This window comes from Ictidomys tridecemlineatus, chromosome 14, assembly GCF_052094955.1.
Source record: "Ictidomys tridecemlineatus isolate mIctTri1 chromosome 14, mIctTri1.hap1, whole genome shotgun sequence".
NCBI lineage: Eukaryota > Metazoa > Chordata > Mammalia > Rodentia > Sciuridae > Ictidomys > Ictidomys tridecemlineatus.
Window position 1 is genome coordinate 34920238 of NC_135490.1, and position 23897 is coordinate 34944134.

Here is a 23897-nt window from a genome sequence, read left to right on the forward strand (position 1 = left end):
GGAACTGCAAAGGCTCAGCTATCCCAACCCCTCTAACTATTCTACTTATCTCAGAGAATTCCAGGCTGTGTAGATGTGCAGCTGTGATTCTCTCTTATCATGACAAGGTGTGGGAAAATAGGGTTTTCTGGAAATAGGATGGTAATGAGGAATTGTCAGGTTCCCCACCAGGTTAGGGGCTCCCCACTAGGTACCTTGACCTGGTACAGAGGTTAGATGATGGTGTCCTGGCCTGACTGAGGTTCAACCTGTGGAATGGTATAGCAGGACTTGCCCAGCCTAAATGTACCATCTTGGGGAGAAGCTGCTTTTTTCTTCAGCCAGAAAGAGTGGCTGCCAGCAGAGATACTCCACAGTAGCTCAAAATCACTCTTCATCTCATTAAATAAATTGAGTTTGATTTACCAAGGCAAGAGTGTCCATATACAAAACATAAAAGCACAAGGGATATATGCAAGATTGGCTTTGACAGCGTGTAATTTGAGCACTTGCAGCTGACACTGTGCTTTGAAGGGCCAGGTACTCAGTTTAATATTCTGCTGTCATCATCCCCAAAATGATTAATAATAATTTTTGAACAAAGGGCATTTTCATCTTACACTTGGCCATGCAAGGTACACAGCAGATCCCGGTTGTGTAAAACTTCAGCACCAATGAACAAAGTCTCCATATGTTTTGGAGACTCTGCCCTCATACTCTATATCAGTAAAAGATGGAAGATAAAGTCCAGGGGCAGTTTTGGTATCGTTCTTCCCTTCTCTTTTGCTATGGGTACACACTCTCTTTATTGCCTCTACATGTACCCTATTTGATCTATATTTTCAGAAAAAAAAAATTTTATTCTGACTACTCTCCAATAGATATCTGCCCAGGCTTTGACAGTCTAGACAATGTTGTGGAACATAGTGGCCACCAGTCAAACATGGCTACTGAACACTTGAAAGGTGCCAGGCTTGAATTAAGATGCACCACACATGTAAAAAGCACATTCTATATGAAAAAAATAATGTAAAATCAGTCATTACTATTTTCATACTAATTTCTTATTGAAAAAATAATATTTTGACCTATTGGGTAAACAGGTTGTAAAAATTGATGTCATATCTTTTTTTTACCTCTTTAATATGACTACTATAAAATTTAAAACCATATATGTGGCTTCTGTCAACTGTTCAAATTATACTTTTACTGGTCCAGACCATGTTTTAAAACCATGATTCCACCTGTTGGCTACTAACTTCTCCATCTCAAAAGTCTTAGATCTATTTCATTACCTTCTTTCCCACACATCCATATCTTATTTTTCCAAGACAGAAACCTGGAAATTAAGCTATTCTTTTGCTCCCACTCCCAAATGTCTACTAAGTACTATTGATTCTACCTTTTCATGATTTCTCCTCCTCCTAATTTCTCTCCAGACTTCTCGTCCTGTGCTTGCTCAGGTTTTTCCTGATTCTCCCTGGATGATGTAATTATCCTCCAATGAGCAGTCATTTAATTCAGTCTAGCCCACTGGTCTTTAATCAGAGTGGCTGTTTAATAATGACTTTCTTCAAGAATACAAGTAACAATAAATGTTGGCAAGGATGTGGGGGAAAAGGTTCACTCATACATTGCTGGTGGGACTACAAATTGGTGCAATCACTCTGGAAAGCAGTATGGAGATTGCTCAGAAAACCAGGAATGGAATCACCATTTGACCCAGTTATCCCTTTCCACAGTATATACACAAAGGACTTAAAATCGGTGTACTATAGTGATGCAGCCACATCAATGTTTATAGCAGCTCAATTCACAATAGCTAAGCTATAGAACCAACCTAGGTGTCCTTCAACAGATGAATGGATAAAAATATGTAGTAAGTATACACAATGGAATATTACTCAGCCACAAAGAAAAATGAAATTAGGGCATTTGCAGATAAATAAATGGCACTGGAGCACCTTCCAGGACAATACTCACATCCACAGTGATACCAACTTAGCAGTTCATTCACAAGAACAACAGTAAATTGCCCTTAGATTTATCTTACATCTGTGCATTCTATTAATATATTTCTATTAATGATACACCATACTGAAATAGAATCACCTATTTCTAGGGCTATTTGTCAGTCACTGTCTGAGATACATTCCACACACCCAGAAGAGCCACTCACTGAGAGCAGATCTGGACTGAATCAATCCCTCCCTCTTCTCCCTGCCCATCACTGTTGTGCATGCCTAAGTTCTTCTCTTGCCTGAGATATTGAAACTGTTTTTCGGAAGCTTTTCCTGGGTCTAATAGAACTCTAGAGAAGCCCAGGAACCTAGTCCTGGACACTGAGTTAGCAATTAGAGGGCTGGGAATGAATTTCAAATTCGAGTGACTGCAAAAATGCTTTGTATTCTACCAGGCCTAGTTCTCATTATTGTTCCTACATTCCAGACACCTCTCTTCCCCCAAAATGCCAATGTTCTTTACTTCCCTGCTCACCTGGACATGGGGTTCTGTCCATCAAAACCCTCTGCCTTTGCCTTGCACGTGGCTCAAGTAGTCCAGGCAGGGTCAGCCGCACACTGCTCCCTGGCTTCCCTCTGAGTGCTTGCTCACCCTCTGTCTTGGTGGCTTGTGATGCTACCTCCCCTCTCTTGTCCTTGAGACTATGAATAATTCCCAAGAGCTATAACTCTGACAAGTCTCCCCTGAACTCACATAGCCAGGGAAATTAGAGGCACACGATGCTTGCCTTCCAAAGAACTCACTTCTGTGATAAGAATGACAGTAATACTTGCTAACAAGTCTGCTCCCCACCCCCACCTTTCCTTCCCTTCCTTTCCTCTCCTCTGTTGAGTTGGCATATGTTGCTATGTTGCTTAGGCTAGTCTCAAATTCCTGAGGTCAAGCAGTCCTCCCGCCTCAGCCTCCTAGTAGCTGGGACTAACGACAGGCATGTGCCCCTGTACTCAGCTTGGCTGATATTTCTTGAGTTTCGCATGTATGCCAGACCCTTCTCTACCCAACCAGAACACATACTCCATTTAATCTTCACGTAACTCTTTGGGATAACTTATCACTTGAATCCTTGGTTACTTTTCCTTAGGTCTTATCTCTGCTGCCCTTACTAAGGTCTTGCTCTGGGGGCCCCCACTAGTTCTTGCATCTTTTCTCTATCCTGTTCCCCATGGCCACAGACAAGCTTCGTTCTTGGTCATAGCAGACAAATTTCTCCATCTCTCTCCCTCTTTCCTCTTTTCTTTCTACTCTCTCAGCTGGGTCCTTCTCCATCCTTACTTCCTATTGCTTCTGTATCCTTGGAAATGTGCTCCTTTCCCCCTAGCTTTTGTATTGGGGTATAATTGGCAAATTAAATTGCATATATTTAAGATATGCAATGTGATGTTTTGATATGAATATATATATTGTGAAGTCTACCACTACAATCATGTTAGTTAACACTTATTTCACCTCTTAGAGTTATCTATCGTGCATGTTGTGAGAACATCTAAGGTATATATTTTAGCAGTTTTGAGTATATAATACTTGTATTAATAATTAGCATAATATAATTATAACAATATAGTGTTATAAATATATAATAATTATAGTCCCCGTGCTGTACACTAATTTCTCAGAATTCATTAATCTTATAACAAATTTTGTGTGCTTTGATCCACACCTTCCCATTTTCCCTGTTCCCTGACCTCTAGCAACCCCCATTCCACTTTCTGTTGGAATCAACATTTTTAGAATCCATATACAGAGACCTCCCAGGGTCTGTCTTTCTCTATTTGACTTATTTCACTTAGCATATGTACTATAGGTTCATCCATCTTTTTGCAAATGACTGGATTTTTTTTTTCTATTTTAAGGCTGAACAGGATTCTAGATAGATATTTGTGTATTTATCTCACATTAAAAAAAAAAAAGTCATCCATGCATGAACACTTCAGTTGTTTCCCTGTCCTCTTTATTTACATTGGATATATATCCAGTAGTGTGGGATTGTTGGATCATATGGTAGTTTCATTTTTAATTTTTTTTTTTTGGAGAAAACTCAATATTGTTTTCCACAATGGCCACACCAGTTTACCTTCCCATCACCACTGGTCTATTTAAGTTATATTTAAATGATGCCTTGATGGAGTTGGGATTTTGGCATTTGCTTTGAAAAACAACTTTATGGCATGGAAGATGGTTTTACACAACTCACGTTTAAGGAGCATGCCCTCAGTGCATCCCTGTCAATCGTTTCATTGGTGCAACCACCTGTGAGGCATGTGATCTTCTTCACCACGACCCCTAAGTCTTCTTCCCTGATCCTCGAAGAATCCTACCATCTCTGAGCCATTTATTGCCATCTTCCAGAACTTCAACTCTTGAGACAAGTTTCTGCATTGCATAAGTTACTCCTGCACATGTCTTTCTTGAAGGAATAAATAAAATGTACTGATTGTACCTCCCTTAGAGCAATTTATTACTTTCCACCTTCAATTACAGTAACTAGCATTCCTGTCTTGCTTTTTTTATCTGTGTGCTCTTTGAATGATCTCTCGGCTTATTTTCTCACATTCTACTCCAAAAGTAGAAGTTCCTTGGTGGGGGTGCAATAAATGAATGGTGTGAAAAAGATATCATTTTAAAAACATGTAATTACAACTTTTACTTGAGTCTGTGTCTCCTTAAGTTGCACACAGACTTAGGATCTTCTTTTACTCAGCACTTTTCTTATCAAGACCTTCTTTTCAATACCAGATAAAAATGTAAAAGACGTGACTGGGTAACTTAGAGTAACATACCAATAACTGAGACACGGTCCTCTGGAGTCTGAAGCAGGAGAGTGAGAGACCTTGTCATTGTATGATCAAGCTCATCTGCCAGAAAGGACCTCCCCAGAGATTCTGATGGACTTGGTCCTTATAAACTCTTGGTACTGATGTTTGTGGAGCAAACAAAGCTTGATGGTAGTCTCAAAATCATTTGTCACCTGGCATTACACTTGCCAGATAAAATTCTGATTTTGTTTCCCTAGAGAGTTTGCTATTAATTAATAATCGGACCCATGTCCCTTAACAAAGAGCCATTCTGCTCTGTTGGCCAGATGAAATACTCTTTCACTTTTGGAGATGTCTTAGCTAGAGCATGAGCAGATTTCTTGAAAATGATTTACTTCTGGTTGGAAATGGAAACATTTGAATTTCAAATCAGCACACTTTCTAGTTCCTACTGAACTCAAAACCTTGTTTGGTTAAGTGGTCCTTTAATTAAAACAAAACAAAATAAAAAAACTTAAAGGCTGCAGTCCTTTGGGGTCCTAGATATTAAGCTTCTGTTCTCTCTTCCTTATCTGTACCATGGTCATACAATCCTTCTTTTCATAGGCTGGGTTAGAAGCAGAACATAATAAAAGCTGAGCTGGGCTCAATGGCACAGGCCTGTAATCTCTGAGGCAGGAGGATCACAAGTTCAAATCCAGATTCAACAAAAAGTGAGGCACTAAACAACTCAGTGAGACTCAGATTCTAAATAAAATACCAAAGAGGGCTTTGGGATGTGGCTCAGTGGTTGAGTGCCCCTGAGTTCAATCCCTGGTACAAAAAAAAAAAAAAAAAAAGACTGAGGTGTTTGGGAACAAAGCAATTCATGAATGAAACATTCCCCAGGAAACATGAGTTTATGATCATAATCTTTCAGCTCTCAATGTTTGTGAAATTAAATATCAGAGCCAAAAAAGGGGAAAAAATTTGAGGGCATGTTTTCTCAATTCATTCCAAAGAAAGCAAAAGTTTAGGGTTCAAGATGATTATGATGTAATATTACATCATACAGCAATATATAAGTAAAATCAAATTATTTTGACAGATAATTCTCACATGAAGCACTGAACAGACATCTGGGACACTGGGTCACAGGAAAGGTGATTTTAAACTAAACTAGATAACTTATGGTTTTAATTATCATTTACTTTTATTAAATGAAGATGATGATTTTTCCTCTCTTCTGACAATAAGTCTAAAAATTAATTTAAAATGTAGTAAAAATATTTCCCACACTTCCAAAGGAAGATTTTATTATGAATGTAAGGAAAAGTCATTATGTTAGTCTTATAAAATTAATCTGTTACAGAAAGGAAATCAGTGATATAATCAGATTTCAGACCACATATCATATGAAGAGTTGTTTCTAAGTAAAAGCAATGTCAAAGAATTAAAAATATATCATCAGTCATTTGGATTATTGACCTATTAAGACCCTTTTCCCAAAACAAGTTAATTTTCAAGAAGTGAATTATTATTTTTGATCAAGGAAATAATTATGCTCTCCAACATTTTTATTGTTTTTTGGATGGTCAGATATAACTAACATGGAGTAAAGTTGTTCAGGAGATTAAAATCTGGGGAAATAGTCTATAGAGATTTAAATGAGTCAAGTTATTTTTGGTTGTGCCATGATTTCCTCTGTTGACGACTTAAGACTTAAAAGGATTACTCAGATTTAGCTTAGTGTTTTACATACTATACATACATGGAATGAAACCCATTTCAATTAGGATTCCATTCTTGTGATTGTACATGATGTGGAGTTACACTGGTTGTGTATTCATATGTGAGCATAGGCAAGTTATGTCTGATTCCTTCTACTGTCTTTCCTAGTCTCATTAACATTTTTAAACTTGAAAAGGTCTTCCCACACAACACCTTTCTCTGTTAAATTTTGTGACTGTTTAATCTGTTTAATCTTATTTCAAACTCTTATTTAAAAAAGGAAAATTTTAAGTATGGAGTGTTGATGATATTTCATGAAGAACGTGACTCTAATCAGAAGTGTTAAGAAAACTAAGAATAGAAATCAGTTTTTCTTGTCTCAATTACTCATGACGTTAAGGAGTTACCTTTGAGTTTTCTCTAAGCTTCTGATTATATTCCCGTGTTATGTAATTGTTGAAATATAGTGCTTCTCAGGAAAACCACATTTTGCTTCAAAAGTAGCATTTTCTAAAATTTCCATATTTGTTCCTTTTCTGTTTTCTGATTTTTCAAAAAAAATTAGGAAAATTTTTGAATTGCCCTTTTATCTCTAGATGCAAACAGCACTTTTTAAGTCACATGTTAACATTTGCACAGCACAGAGGGAAGATCTGATTACCATGAGCCATTCCTTCATTCAGCAAATGCTGACTGAATATTTAATAGGGTGACCTGTTTGCTGAATGCCTTCAATGTCTCAGCTGCCATTCTAAAGAAAGCTGAGTTTTCCTTGCAACTTTTGTTCTGCTCAAGCAACCCCTACCTTTTTTCCTTCTTGCTACTGGCCGCTCTCTGGATCTCCCTCTACCTAAACTGGCCAGTTCACAAGGCACATCAAATAACACAAGACTATTCATTAAGAGTAACTAAGTGGTAATAAAATTTTCTTAACCATAATGCTATGCTTATATAAGTTTTCAGATCTAGATATTGAGAGGCAAGTTCTTTTAAAAGTTGCTTATCCCCATAGAATAAAATTCGTAGTATTTACTCAAGGCAATAGCATATCCTACCGATTAAGTGTACTGATTTCAGAAAGCGCTGAAACTTCGCTAGATGACACAATTAGCACAAGAATAGCTAAAATCATTGTTATCTAATCTCCTTTCCTTTGTTTACTTTAGCACAGAGAACTGAAATGATTGGGTGTGAAGACATCTTGATAACTTACAAAAAGTCAGCTCATTTTGAAGCATCCAAGTGTGAAGTTCCTAGTTTTTTTTTTTTTAATAGTGTAAAGTGTAGGCAGTTGGTATAAAGTATTAAGATGTTGAATGAAAATGACCCAGTGAGGGATCAACAGTGGAGGGTGAGTCCTTATACTCAAAGGCTTAAGCACATTTCTATCAATTGGGTTGCTGCCTCTACAGTGGTCACCTCTTTGGAAGACTAATGTCCCCAAGAAACTAGCTGTCCTCAGGAGGAAGTAGGTACAAGGGTTTCTTTTTGGAGGTCAGAATGGACATTTTTACTAATTTCCTCCAATGTGGCCAAAATGTTGCAATTTTTTTTTTTTTTTCACTTAAAAATCTAACCATTCTTCAGGTCATTTCCTGATAGTACTCTGATATTCCCTTCTTGGAATGTCATTGTTTTTAGTTTGAAGCCCATTTTTGCTCAAGTGTGTTGGATTCCTTAGGGCTGATCTTTATAGCTTTATGAGTCTCTAAAGAATGCCAGATTGAGAGTAGAACATCAGAAGATTTGAAACCTGAGTGGCTTATGTGGCTTTGTCCTCAAATTCAGCCATTACAGTAAACATTTATTAGGAAAATGAATCAATGTGCATTGAAGTCATCTTGATAATCAAGTCAACTCACTTTTTAGCAACCACGTGTTACTTTTTAAACTTATTTAATGGTGTATAGAATTATATCCTACTCAAAGGAGAGGATACGATTTATTACAGGAAAGTATTTTTGATGCTTGCCAATTATTGAAAAAACATCTTAAGAAAAGATAAAAGAACTAAATGTCTAAGTTGAATAAAAACACCCAAATTTGAAAATGGAAACAACAGCATAAATGGACAAAAAAGAAAAAAAATCATTGAAATTTTCAAGATTCTTTATTAAATTTTTCTAAATTGCAACAAGGGTATAAAAATATTTGGAAGTTTAATGAGAATATTACTAAGGTATTTTTTTGTTTTTTGAAACAAGAGTATTTTCCTTGAATTAGACTCAGGAAAAGTGACAGTTTTCTGTAATTTTGTTCAAATAATGATTTTCCAAAGCACAAAATTAATGCTGAAACTCTGTATAGAAAACTTGTATAGGGAAGAGAAAAACACAGCTGTTTTGGCCAAAATGCCTAGCTAGTAAATAGTACATTTATGTATTGAGGACTAGGATACAGTAAAGTGTGATATAAATCTATGTATATATGTCATGCTATTAAACCTTCAAATAAACACCTGTCATAGTTGGTTCCCTGTCATTCATCCAACTAATACCATTTTAATTGAGCTTACATTAGCATGAGTTATTTGCCAATATTTAGATATGTAAACATTTTCTTAAAGATAAATGTACATGTCTTAACTTTTTCAGAAATGATGCAAAGATATTTTGAAAACCTTAGAATAATTTTGAAGAGTAATAGTTTAGAATTTAATAGGCCTATATATAATTAAATCATTTATTTGAGGGCCTTTTAGAAAATTATCTAATATGATCATTTATTTGCAACTCTTCATTGTAAAATGTAAGTGCCAACCATTTCATTACACTATCAAATACAATCATATGTAATTTAGACCTTCAAAATATTATAAATCTCTTAAAATATAAAATAGTGAAAATGATAGATATATTATGCAATCGTATTTCCTAAGATCTAATTACTATATGTGATTTAAAATAATAGTTTAAATGGAGTTAGTTATTAAGATGAATTTCAATTTTCAATTTTAGCTTTAGCTATTATTTAATAAAACATGCTATATATTAAAACCAACTAGAAGTTAGCCAAAATAAATCTTTAGAAGATAGCATATTAATTAAGAACTGCTATTTATCTTATTTTATTAGAAAACTCAATGGTGTTATAATAATGTGAAAATGTCTAGAATATGAATTTAAGTTATTTCCTAAATATTTTGCTTTCTGATTCTAAACATCTGGATATTTTAAATTTCTTAGTGTTTGTTATTTTTTGTACAAAAATTCATACAGTAATAATACGACTTTTACTTTTGACACAGATATATGAGAGAAAGGGATTAGATGCTTAATAAAATTCCTGATATGTATCTTTGATGATAGCATTGTGGTAATTTTTCCATAAAATAGCTATTAAAATTAGGCTTATTAAAAATAACAATTCTGCTAAGAATTTTATCTCACCTGGGAACGCAAGTTGTAGGAAAGATAAGGTAACTAGCAATTTACCTTTCAGAGGAATTTAGAAAAATAAAAATAAATTCTGCTATTGTTGACTTTATTTCAACTGTCCAGTCTCTTTCCTGTTTGCAATCTTTACTTTTTTTCTGACCTCAGTATGATAAACAATTCTGTAAATATATTATACAACAATCAACTACTTGTTATCAAGTCAACGTAGGTTGTAAATAGTCTGAATTTATAACAAATTTCAAATAGGGATACTTACTATCCTTACTTTCCCCTGAAAATTAATTTAATGGCTGTAGATAGATAGAAAAAAAGACTTATCTCTATATTAAAACTTTCCAGTTGTTTTGTTTAAAAAATATGTGTTGCAAAATTTTCCCTTAGAAAAAATTCTGATCTATCATAAAACACTTTCAGCTTTTATGCTACAGTGTGATCCTGAAGCCACACTTTCCTGTCTGGGAAGTTAAAGTCTCATTGTTGTTTTTTCTAAAGGTTTTGGGTTTCTCTGATGAAAGGCAGAATTAGGACTTACGTTTTGAGGTCAAGTCTATACAGTAACTAGTAAAGAAATAGTGAAGTCTGATACAATGCCTGAATGCCACTGGTAACCAGACACTGGACAAAGTACTTCAGAATTAGAGGTCAGCCAAACATTGGAAGCCTGTGATCAGAGACTAATGCAATATCGTGCAGTAGAAAGAACTGTAGGCATAAAATTCATATGAAGCTGAAGGTGTGAAAACAGCATGGGGAGACATCCTTGCTGGATTTTGAAGGAAGAATGAAAGACAGCTGGTGTTGAGGGGCAAGATTTAAGGGAAAAGTCTGAAACAGGTTGTCTCATTTGGAAGTGTTTGATAGAGCATATTCAGAAAATTACAAAATATTTGATATTTCCAACAGAGGAGTTGGAAAGTGGCAAAAAACAAGTGTCCAAAATTATACAAAAACCAAGGTGCAAAGTCTTGAAAGATGAGGATTATGTCTTTGAATTTGGTTCCTAATGTTGAATAAACAACTGGGCAGAAATGACACAGAATGCTCATCTTTCATAGCTGTCTCCTTAAAGGGTTAGTAATGCAGGGAGAAACCAGCACAGGTATAAAGTTTATGTGTCCGTCTTTCTGTGCGGCTCTTGTCCCATTCTGAGCCACTTCAAAGGCAATAGTTACAGCCCTCAGGTGTGTTTTGGGAATTTCCACACCTTGTCCTTCTAAAAGTTCCCCCCAAGATAGACGAATAAGGAATCATTTTCTTGCCTCCAGTCATTTCACTGTTAATTCTCGGAATTCTTTCAGAGGTTCCGAGGGAATTTGGTTGGAAAGAGACTTTTTCTGCTGTTCATTCTACTCTGATAGAATCATTTACTTGGCTGAAATTTTTATTCATAGAATTAGACTCAGAGCTAGGGCTGTTCATTTAGTTTTTCCTTTTAAAGTTAAACATAAGTGAAACACAATGTCATCACCTCACCATCTCTTCCCATATGGTGTCACATTCACATGGAATTACTTTTATGTATTCTCATCGTTAAATTTGGCCATTCTTCTCTGCACTGAGATTCTTAGTCTGTATCTTTGTATCTTGAATACTGGTGACGTTTAGGACAAAAGTTTGAAAAAAAAATTCTCCTTATGCTTTTCAATTCTCTTATCTGAAGGTATTTTAACAATCGCTCTATCTGTACAACAGGTGATTCATGCTCACGTGTATCAATGAAAATATACTGAAAAGTATAAGGAGACTCCTCATGCCATCTATGTTTAGGGAGAAAAAGGTAGCAAATAAAAATGTATTTACCTGAAGTCATCTCACCTACTATGTATAAATTTCACTGTAAATTTCTACCTTCAGTAGATAATAGATTTTATTTTGAGTTTTCAAACGTATGTTTTTTCATTAAATATTTTCAAGAGCATTATAAACTATCTGGCCCTTCTGGTAGACCAACAACAGAATTGACTCAGGTAAAGCTGAAATGTGGCTGAAACAGAATTTAAAATCATTCCGTGGTCATTTCCTCACCAGGGATTTTGATTGGACTAACCACTTTAAAATCCACAGTAACAGCTTTGTTCCTAAGAGACTATAAATCAAAGAAATACTCACTAAGGGGCAATTCCTAGTGCAATTCAAAGTCTGTGCTATTATCTCAGAGCAACTGACAGCAAACATCCGCTACAATTACTGGTGTACATTTGTATGAGGTGTGTGGTGTTTTTGGTTTCACTCTTCTCTGAAACCTATCTGCTTGTGAGAAAAATTGTGCAATAAAAGAAGTTTTACCGCCACATACTATAGCTGGGATTGAGCTCAATGCAGAGACTCCACTTCCTTTCTTTCCCTGGATTCTGAGCCGGGGGAGCACAATGGGGGTGTTGTGCTCCAGGCCAGCCTGGCATGCATGATACTCAGAAAGGAGGTGTGAGCAGCTTCCAGTACCTACACTGTTTGCTCTACAACTGCCCCGAACAAAACCAAACAGCACACCGAGACACTCGATCCAGAATAAGCAAGTACAAAATCCACTGACTATAATGACCTACATAGGGAATGGCATTCCTTAATTTAAAGGTATACACAGGTGTGTTAAGAGTTGCACAAATCAGTTACGAGGCTTAAAAATAAATGCTTCACAATTTACACACTGCTGGTTTTCCATGTGGTTCTTACAGTATGTCAAAGTGTAGGTCATAAAAGAATCCATTGTTACTAGGAGAGAAAGATTGTTGGCTATAAAAACTGTCCACAGTGACAAGCCCCATCATAGTTTGTTAAAAACAGTAAATATTTATTTTTGACCCAAAGGTATATTGTTAATATTTTTTTATCACACAATTTCCAGAACTTAAATTCTTTATATCTCTGACACTATAGTGTGAAAGTGTGTCTAAGTGTATCTGTATATATTTTTGTGTTTCCTCGGTAAATTCAGATTATACAATCAATGTAAATTTTTCTGATTAAGTTTCATTCCAAGTTATTTTAATGCTGTGCTTTCAAAAGGGGGAAACTGAAAAAGCTTACCTCTGTCAGCCAAGTGGGATGTCTGAAACCCCCTTCTCCTCCTCGGCCTCAGCGTGCAAGCAGATGCTCTGTGAGCCAACAATCTGTTAACAGGAAGCAGGTAAACCCGAGAGCGTCCGCCTGCGTTACAGTCCAATGCCCATCCGAGCACACACCTGCTTTTTCAGACCTGCCGCTCATATGCAACAGCCACGCACAGGACCCGTGTTAGCAGAGGGCAACACCCTCCTTTTGGATCACTAGTTTCCAGGATAAGCAGCTAGGGAGCTGCTGAGATAATATTGCAGGCAAGGCTTGCCTTCCCAAGACAAAACCCTTTCCTGCTGCCTGATAGCAGATATGCAGCATTATCATTCTGCATTCCACTTTCTCCAATCAGCTAATTGCAACAGCGGTCAACAGCCTGTGGAAAGAGCAGCTTGTAGGCATGCATGGCTGTGATAATTGTATACTAATATACACATTACTTCTCTTTTCTCTGGGTAGATTTTTAAAAAATGCTTCTTCCAGAGTAAAGCTCAGCAGAATATGCCACCCTGTTTTCCATAAGTAAAATGGCTGGTCCTCTCAGCACTGCTGCAGACAGCTCATTGGGTTCCACTGGCTTTTCGTAGCCATAGCAACAACCAACAGACAGACTTAGACAGCAAGCATGGCTGATCATGTGCAGCCCGACACAGCTTGTTAATTTCTTTTCATCAAACTCATCATTTTTGAGGAGGGTAGCTTCTGTTATCTTTCTAAATATTTCACCAATAATACAAGTGTGCTGATTTTTTTGGCTTTCCCAAGAAACTTTTGTTACATGAGTGGCGGCTCCATGTGAGATCCAGGAAGTGAAGCCCTATTCGTGTCTATCCAGGTTAATAATATGCAAATCACTGGAGAGACACTAATTGGGTACCATTGTAAAAACAGGTTCTACCTTCCAGTCACATGAAGGAGAATGGTAAATAGAGATGATTGTGCTTTTTCTGTTTTTAAATGATAATTTTGTTACCGCTTGACTGAAACAAAGCCCTACAAATTGTTATGTAGGATCAAAATTATAACCCAATCAACTAGAATATTTCAATAGGATTTTGAAATATACATTTATTTATGAATTACATTTATCTAATTGCTTTAACATAATATATAATTTAAGATAGATTTTTTTAAAAAAAATTCCTATTGTTTCTGCTATAGAAAAAGATTCTTTAATTATAATCATTTGTAATTTTGAAGTATTTATAAAATCCAAACCAAATGAAAAAAAAAAATCCTCTGACTTTAAACATTACTTCCAAGGCAGAAATAGTTTTACTCCTCAGTAAAAAAGTTACGCTTCCTTAACATTTGACCTCCTCAAGGAATCTCCCATGATTAATACCATTAACAATTTAAAACTGCAAAATCCCCAGTCTTCTCTTTAAATATTGTCACCAGTCATATTCTATTTGACATATTTCCAAAAGTACTGTCCCATTTAGTTTTTCCCTAGCAATCTGTTTGAAATAGTGTATTAATACTTTAGACATAAATATAGATTATTTTGCTAGTAGCCATTGATTTATATTTTTTTAGGTATTGTGTTTCCCTACCCAAATTAACATTCTGTCCTCAGTATGTGTAGGAACCCTGTGGATGCAGATTTGGGGATCCTCTATCTCTGCTCCTTGTCCATACAGTTTCACATTGTGCAGGTTTGAGCCAACTCAGGCTCTGCAGGTCCAAGGAAGAGCAAAGAGAGTGGATGATTCTTGCCTGGAAGGTAGGGTCCTCACCACTCTTCTTTTCTTAAGCCTGCCTACCTTTTCTCACTGATGTTAACTTCCCTTTAGTTATTGAGTTTGCTGGTGCTGAAAGTGCCCCTACCTTCACCTTCAGCTTATAGTCTACTCTTCACTTCTCAGGTTTCAGAATCTTAAATTACCTCCTATTTCATGCTTCCTTGCCTTGCAGATGTTTTTGCTACCTGAAAGGTTCTCTGTCCAACTCCACCCCAGCACCTTTTACCTCCATTCCAAACTGGCTCACTCTTTATCCTTCGACACCTTGCTCAAATAGACCACCTGGCCAGTGACACTCCCAGGTGGAGTTCACAGCACCCACCTCTGTGCTGCTTCCACTGTACCTGGAGTGTCTGACTCTCCTATTACAGTACTTGTCATGCCTGTTGACCGATTAGCAGGTGGTTTTTTTGTTTTTTGGTTTTTGTTTTTAATATCTGACTCCCAGACTGTTCTGTCAACGGCCTGAAAACCAGTATGGTTCATGTCCTATTTGTCTTCCATGCTTGGAATATACTCATTGCCCAAATACTCTCTTTCTTTTTCTTTTCCATTTCTTTTATTTTCTTTCTTTTGAGATGGGGAATCTCACTATGTTATTGAGACTAACCTCCAACTCCTGGACTCAAATAATCCCCATGCCTCTGCCTCCACAGTAGCTGGGACGACAGGCACAGGCACACACGACCGTGCCCAGCTTTCTCCATGAGATTTGAGGGAGTATTTACTATATGGTATGAATAGGTACTGAGTGACTGGGTAGTGTGAAGTCTGTTTTAACTGATTTTTTTCAATATCACATATTTATTTGCTCAATTATTATCCTTTCAGAAACACTGGAGTTATTTTGTTCAAATGTTGGCATGTTACAAAAAGATATTAAAAAAAACCCAAAAACACCCATGAGGTCATTTTGTATTTTAGAGTGGCTTTCATTACATTGTATGTCTGAAAACATCTTTATTCTACTGACATTCTTGATTACTTGGCTAGGTATGAGAGTCCCTGAAGTGAATTTCCTTTGGAATTCTGAAAGCCTTCTTCCTTTTCTTGTAGCTCTGGGTCCACTCTACCCTCAGCTCCTTTTTCCTCCAAAGAAGAGAGCTGGAAACTACTCAAGCTGCATAGGGCTGGCAACTAGGGAACTGGTACAAACTGAGACAAGCACTTTTCCTCTGAGGTCCCACGGCATCGCTGACCGTTGTGTCAATTGTGTCCCTTGGTAACCACAGGCAGTTGGTTCCAGGAACCCCATCACAGGACACCCAAAGTCCCAGATGCTGAAATTCCTTACATGAAACAGGTTAGTGTTTGCATATAACCGACGGCACGTCTCCCTGTTTATTTTAAATCTCTAAATTACGTTTAGTACGTGATTCAAGGTAGATGCTATGTAAACAGTTGTTATACAGTATTGTTTAGAACATAATGAAAGGAAAAATGTCTGTACACGGGGCAGTCATAATTTTTGTTTTTGAATAGTCAGTCTGTGGTTGGTTGAGTTTGCGGATGCTGAGACAGCAGATGCAGCATTCTGGTGGTCCATGCAGACACAGCTTGGTCCTTCCAATGCTCTCACCTGCTGGGAGCCCCGCCCCTCCCAACTCCATCTACCTGGCCCAGTGGGGTCATCCTGGCCCTCTGGCTGGATCTACCTAAATTTTCTTCCTTCTTCCCTAAGTGTTCATTTAAAATTTTCTAAATACAGATACCAAGACAAATCTGACTTGGCCAGCTCTATTGTGATTCAGATGAGATGTCTCAAAGCCACCAGCAGCTATTTCACCTGGCCACCCTATGCCTTAGTCTAGTCAGCTATGGCAGGGATGTTTGGCATCTACTTATCCAATTTCTGCCAATATAATAGCTGCGGATAACAGCTTATTGCAATTTTAATTTGCATTTTTTCTAATTACTGACAAAATTGATTATCTCTTCACTTTTGATGGTCTTCTGGTTTATCTTTTCTGTAAATTTCCTATCCATAGCTTTAGCCTGTTTTCTCTATTGGAATGCTATTTTAGTGTGTAATTTTAAATAACAGTACTCTCACAATTTTTATACAGTTAAGTGTAATTAAATTTGTCTCATAAGTAAATTTAAACATCCATTGATATATGAAGGGAGCCTTATAATTCTTAATTGCTGATTGGTTTGGTTTTTGTTATGAAATAAAATGTAGAATGTGGGTGAAAATCTCTATTCACAAATCATTTTCAGTATGAAAGTGCATACAATCACATCACAATATGTTTTTCTAAAACAAATACAGTATTTGTTTACAAAGGATTTCAAATAAAATACTATAATAATGGAATATCTAATATCTATCTTCTATTTTAAGCATTTAATTATACCACACACACCAGCCTGTCTGTATCTATGTACATTTATCCATCTACCTCCCCTCTCCCCTGCCTATCATCGGTGTACCAAGGGCAAGCCCAAATGTGCAATGTACAAACACCTGGAAAATCTTAGGTGGTGGACATTTACAGCTGATTTTGCTATTCGTTCCACTTTTCTGCAAGATTGGAGTTTTTTTGTTTTCAAGATAAAAAGTTTTAAACAACTGAAATAAAAGGAGAATAAAATATAGTGTTTAGAACAGAGAACGATTTCATGCTAAGTTCATTGTTGGGGATATAACTGTTTATTACGGTTAAAGGTAAAGAAGTTGACACGTTGTCAAGTGACTAAGGGGACAATTATTATAGTGATTATTGTAATGAAGAGACTTGGTAGAGAGTACTGGAAATATTTTGCAGTTTGTTCAAAGATGTTTGCCATTTCCCTAAATGTACTGTTTCCCCACATCCTGATCGTCAGCCATCTATTCTCTGCTTCCCATGGTGCCATCTTTCTTAGTGTGGTTCCTTCACTGCTGTAGACATTCATGATCACAGTTGCTTAAATCAACAAGTTCTTCACTCTTGCCTGTTCCTACCTCCACAGCTAGGTTCACCAAAGGATATGATCTCTGATACAAAAAACAAAGAAACCCCTTAAGACTTAGAGAGTAGAATTTGAGCACTGAGTATTTAATGGGGCAGCCTGGACTCTTTTTATCAAACTTCGACTGAACTTTCTAGTTCCTAACAACAAATAAAATAGAACATCCCAAACCTTTCCAAGAGGTCTATCCAGTTATTTTCACAATGACACGAATGTGCTGTTAAGTGGGACCACAGCAGGAAGTGTGATAACTACCTTGGATGGCTTTAGGAAGAGGATTGGAGTCTCTCAGTAAAGCAAATTGGATTTATTTCTAAGAGTCCAACCTCTAAGAACTGTAGGCTGGGAAGCAGACTGACCCACAGGCTGTTAATCACAAGCCTCACATCCTCGGAGGAAGTCTGATCCTGATTAGCATCCAGAATGACCTTGATAAATCAGAGAAACCCCAAACCAAAACAAATCCGGCATACTGCAGGCTTTCTGGACGTTCACTTATTGAACAAATTAAAAATGAGAAAATGATTACAAGAAAGCAAAAGCCTTCCAGAGGGCAAATGATAAGAATGTACATTTTAGCAATATAAAACTATTTTTAAAAACTGGATATAAAGTAATGCCTATTAATACAAAACTACCAGATGTGTACCACAGAAGAAAATTCTTACTTACCAGAACCCCTAGAAGCCTCTATCTCCTCTAGATTAAGGCAAATAGGGAAAAGATGGCAAGAACTATAGAAAGGAGCTTTAGCCAGGCCTAAATCTGGACAGCCTGCTGGTTCTCTCTCTCTCTCTCTCTCTCTCTCTCTCTCTCTCTTTCTTTCTTTCTTTCTTTCTTTCTTTCTTTTTTTTTTTTTTTTTTGCACTGGGGATTGAATTTAGGAGAGCTTTTACAGTGATCTACATCCCTAGTCCTTTTTATATTTTAGTTTGAGACAAGGTCTCTCTAAGTTAAGTTAACTAGTGATCCTCCTCCCTCAGCCTCCCCAGGACCTAGGATTACAGGCATGTACCACCACACCCAGCTGGACAACCTGTTCTTGACAGGCCAATAATAACAATGTTGTTCCAAATACTTCAGGTTTATCAAGCTCTGGGTTTGCAAATGACTATGATTGCCATAGCTTAAAGAATTGCTTTTTCTTAACATATGCATTTATTTGTGTCAGAACCAGGTAGAGAAAAACCTGGGCTTATCCAATAACCACAAAAACTAACCTCCTATTAAACCCACCTACCCACCCACCTCCACCCCTGAGAGCTAACCTCAAAGCGAGTACATTTTGCTCTCCCCAGCCAAAGAAAAGCAGTGTTAAGTTTGTCTTAAGGCCCCAGTGAGAGAGATTTGGCAAGCAATGTAGCAAAGACTGCACTCGCTCCCAAGGCATATGATTGTTTGTGGTTCATAATGATAAGCTTGCAAGGGGAAGAGGAGGCTGGTTGCTTTCTGTCTCCTGCGAGGAGCCCGGCTTTGTTCTCGGGAGGCCCCCAGAGCAAATGAACAGGTTGTATCTCCAGTGACCTTTTCCACTTAGCATTGTGTCCTGTGGAAACAGTGACTCCCAGGTACTTCCAGGCAGTGTGCCACCATACTCAAGCCCAGCACAGGCTCTGGGCTCTGCCGTCACAGCATTGTTGAATTAGTAACGAAACACATCAGTCTCAGCAAACAAAGCCTGGCAAGAAGCATTTTAAAACAAATGCTTCTGGTTTCACCTGAACCACTGAAACAAATTAGGAGGCACAGGGTGAAACCTGGCAGCTTTTGTAACCGAGGAGGGCAAATGACAAAGCTCTCAGCAGCCAGATGAACAAATCCCAGAGCAGTGAAAATGAGAGGGGTCACCTTTTGCACTATAGAAACCTTTCTGAGGTGCTCAATGAGATTCATTCATCAAAGTAATCAAATGGGGCCTGTTAGGATTTGGATATAAAGAGTGCCCCCAAAACTCCCGTTAATGCAGGAATATTCAAAGGTGAAACGATTAATTAAGAGTTTAAACTAATCCCTCCATTCTAGTTTAAATGGACTGACTGGGTGGTAACTGTATGCAGGTGGGGTTGTGACCTCACTTTGTCCCAAAGCAATGGAGACATTCATCAATGGGTTAACACTTTGAAACCATGAGCCCCAAATAAGCTTTCCCTCCTCTAAGTTGTTCTTGTCAGATAATTTGGTCACAATGACGCAAAAGCTGACTAAAACAGGGCCTGAGTAATATAAAACATGGTACACATTTTAGAATCCAGGAGTCCAATACCAAAAAAAAAAAAAAAAAAAAAAAAAAAACCAACAAAAAGCAAAAATAATAGTTGAAAAATGAAAACCCCCCAAAAAAACCACACTGGAAATAGTACATGCCCAGTTAATGTCTTACCAGTGAGAGTGTGCACACCTAGAAAAAAATAAATTATGTGCCCTTGCAGAATATTGCATGGGAGTTCCATTTTATTGAGTTAAAACTATAATCCAGAGCTGGGCTCAGTGGTGCACGCCTGTTATCCCAGTGGCTCTGGAGACTGAGGCAGGAGGATCGCAAGTTCAAAGCCAGCCTCAGCAATGGCAAGGTGCTTAGAAACTCAGTGAGACCTGTCTCTTAAAATACAAAATAGGGCTGGGATGTGGCTTAGTGGTCAAGCGCGCCTGAGTACAATCCCTGGTTCCCCCCACATCCCCCAAAAAGAACTGTAATCCAGAATGGTAGTGCTTTTGCCAAAGTCTATCCAAATCAGAATTCATTTCCTACACTTTCAACAGGAAGACTTTGATACACTAACTACAGGATAGTTACTTTGAACTGGTCACAGGGAAGGATGTTCTTTTTTTGGTCATCTACTACAGCAAAGGAAAAAAGATTCATTTGGAACCACTCCTTAGGGGTTTGAAGCAGCATGAAAAATCATTTCACAACTACCTTTACTATAGGCATAAGGATGGATTAAAAAAAAAAAGTTCTTCTAAGAGCTGATACCTAAGCTACACCTTAATATGGAGGCATTAATGAGAGAAAGACATAGGAGGGAGTTAACAAACCAGATAAGTAATACGAGTCCCGTCTAAGATATGTGATCTCTTGATACATTTTACTCTCACACATTAGATGACATAAATATAAACCCTGAAGTAAGATAACCTATGAGAAATTTTAAACTCATCAGTTGTTAACACCTGAGAAATAGTCTTCTTATATAATTAGGAGAGAAAAACCCAAACTGGAGTGCTTATATAGAAAAAGATATATATTTTTCTCTCTTAAAAAAAATAAAAGATAAGCTAGTAGAAATTTTGCTGCATGGTTATTAGGACCCAGCTCCTCTCTTTAGAACACCATTTTTCTCCTCAAGGAATCCTCTTGATCCAGAATGGCTACTTCTGTTTTTGCCATCACAATCATACTCCAGTCAAGAAGATGGGAAGAAGGAAGGAAGAACAAAAGGCACATTTTCCACGTGAGTGGCTTTGTCCCCTGACTCTGTGTTAGGGCTTGAATAGAGGGCCAGGGCCTATATATGGTAGGCAAGCACTTAATTATTGAGTTACAGTCCCACGTTGGCCTCTTACAGAGTTTTACTATAGGTTTGATTCAGCACTTCTGATATCTCATTGCCCACCCCTAATTACAAGTCAAGCTCAAACATACAATCCTTTACCTGGGCACGATAAGATAGTAATCTGTCATTAAGGAAGAAATGGAGAATGGCTATGGACCGGCAACAAGCTGCCTCTGCCAGATAATGTCAGCCATGGACCCAAAGATGGTCTTACCTTGTTTTGGGGCCACCATTAGGGAGCCGATCCACTTGTCAGGGATTCAGTCACGTCGATAGCCTGCTTTCTAGTTTTGCAGAGAAGCTCCCTGAACCTACGTTCTAAGATGTTGCCGACCTGGCCAGGTGTAAATAGAACTAGGGTGAGCAGGGCTGATTTGACAGGTGGAGGAAATACCCTTCATTTGCAAGAAAGTGAAGTATTGTCCTTGCCTTTTGTCAGCGGTGTCCTTGCCTTTGAGCACTGTGGTTATCTTCACTGTGTGGCCTTAAACAGGCCTAGCCTTATTCTGGTTTCATATCAATCTCAGAATTTATTTTTTCTTTCATTTATTAGACTAACAATGAATATGGATTCTACTATTCTGTAAGTTGTTTAGCTGTGTGACCTTGCACAAACGACTTAACCCCTTTGAGTCTCAATTTCCTCGTTATGAAAGGGGATGACATTTACCTCAGTCATCATGGCAATTAAACAGATTTATTTATACAAATTACATAAAATGATATCAGGTATGATTTTATGTTTCCATTTCTTACGTTTCTGGCACCACTATAATGGACTTTCTAATAAAGTTGTAAAGATCAGATGGACACCCGAGTCAAAAAGAAATGCAATTTCATGTACCCATTAAAATGAGGGTATAACTTTACTTGGGCAAAGGAGAGGGAGAAGAGAGGAGGGAGCATGGGGCCAGGAAAGATGGTGGAATGCGATGGACATTATTACCCTAGGTCCATGTGTGACTGCACATATGGTGCGACGCTACATCGTGTACAATCAGAGAAATGAAAAGTTGTGCTGCAATTGTGTACAATGAATCCAAAAGCATTCTGCTGTCATATATACCTAATTAAAATAAGTAAATTAATTTATTTTAAAAGCTGAAAAAAAAATGGAAAGTATAGATCAAAGAAGAAATCAGTACTGGTACTGGAGGCTTTGAACTTCTGTCTTCTGTCCTCCTCCTGGCTAATGCTGTCCCCATCCTCCAATGTAAATTAGTGCTAATTGCTTATTCTCTCTCACAGTTCTGGCTCCTATAATCCTTTCGTGAAAAATGGTGGAGAGCTTTGTGGACCACAATGCCAAAGAGATGCTGGGGGCAAAGCCAGCCTTTGGTGGAGGTGGTGAAGGGTCACTTCAGAAACATGAGGAAGACACACACACCTTGGGGAGTGGGAAAAGAGCCTAAGGAGGACTTTCAGACATTGAGTGTCCCTTGAAGGAAAGAGTCACTTTTAAACTTTCATAACTGAATTTTGAGACAAGGTCCTAGGTGGCCCAGTTAGAATCAGATCACACACATTGTATAGTTATATCTACTTGTGTGCTTATTTATTGAAGCTCTGTCTGTCCTGCTACACTATCAACTTCATGACAGCAGGAATCGTTTCTGTTTTTTCTTCGCCCAGTTTCCGGTGCTTAGCACAGAGCCTGGCCTGTAGACACGGAAACTGTGAACGAACCAATGAGTGGGCAGGGAAATCCCAGGTGAATTGCATCGACCCCCACGGCTGGCACTTCATCCAATGCAACAGACGTTTCTTTCATCTGTTCTACCTGCTCTGAACTGTGCCAGGCATCAGATTACTAAATTACCCCTCACATTCTGAGTGGGTGAAAATACACATCAACAAATGGTGATGTTAATGTGATTTCTTCAGCATCATTATACTCAGGAAGAAATGGGAGCACAGGGAAAAATGACTAGTCCCTGATTTTCATGGCTGTGACCTAGCAGTGTCCAGTAGACAAAGAGGATGTCGCTAATTGGAGAAGGCAGGGATGGGATTTCTGAACTGGGTGGCCCATGTGACAGCAGAAACAGCTAGCCCCCAGGAAGCTAAATGTGGCTGAAGTTTGGGCTGAGGCAGGAGACAAGATGAGATTAGTAGATGTGTGAGTGCTTATGAAACACCTCGACATGCATGTGATGGATTTTAGACTCTCTCTCTCCAGAAATGGGAAGCCAACACAGGATTTTTAAAAGAACCAAGACGTGACCATATGTGTAGGGTAGACAGCTCTGGAACACATCTACTTAGGTAATATATTTCAATGGAACAATTTACAGGGCTTTATGTTTTGGCTGCTTCTATTTCTTGTTACTGTTATCAGACATTCACTGAATACCTTCTCTATGTAAGGTACTTATAGCAGGTGCCAAAAGAGTTTCCAACAAAATGAAGGGACCATAACTTATAAGACATATCAATATTTCATGTTCCACTATAAAGAAAAAAAACTGTTGCCAATGAAATTTGTAACACGATGTTCTTTTGTGCCTTACAATTTTTATTACAATTTGTTGGAAGAGTTCTTTCAAATGTATTTAGATTAAACTTCATCATCTATCACTCTGTGCATACAAAAAGAGAATAGTTGTGGGAGAAGTTGGTTAAGATAGTCCTCAAATTCTTCACATAGCAGTTTTCAACTCTTCTGAATGACATTTATACTCAGGTCTTAGATATTCATATCACCACCCTCCCAAATAAAACCTGCAC

At 37.7% G+C, this 23897-nt stretch overlaps 1 protein-coding gene across 35 annotated transcripts in view; it reads right to left on the reverse strand.

The window, feature by feature from the left end:
* The window catches only part of Sorbs2 (sorbin and SH3 domain containing 2), a 326988-nt gene that overhangs the window by 195079 nt on the left and 108012 nt on the right, over positions 1-23897 (reverse strand). For 10 of the 35 annotated variants that reach the window (XM_078031050.1, XM_040294551.2, XM_040294595.2 and 7 more), the window contains exon 1: positions 12890-13440. The exons of 1 other annotated variant lie outside the window; for it this stretch is intronic. The gene's annotated coding sequence lies outside the window, so the exon portion shown is untranslated. Of the gene's footprint in view, positions 1-12889; positions 13442-23897 lie in introns of those variants that run through there. 24 more of the 35 variants (XM_040294615.2, XM_040294607.2, XM_040294602.2 and 21 more) reach the window with 11 other exon arrangements.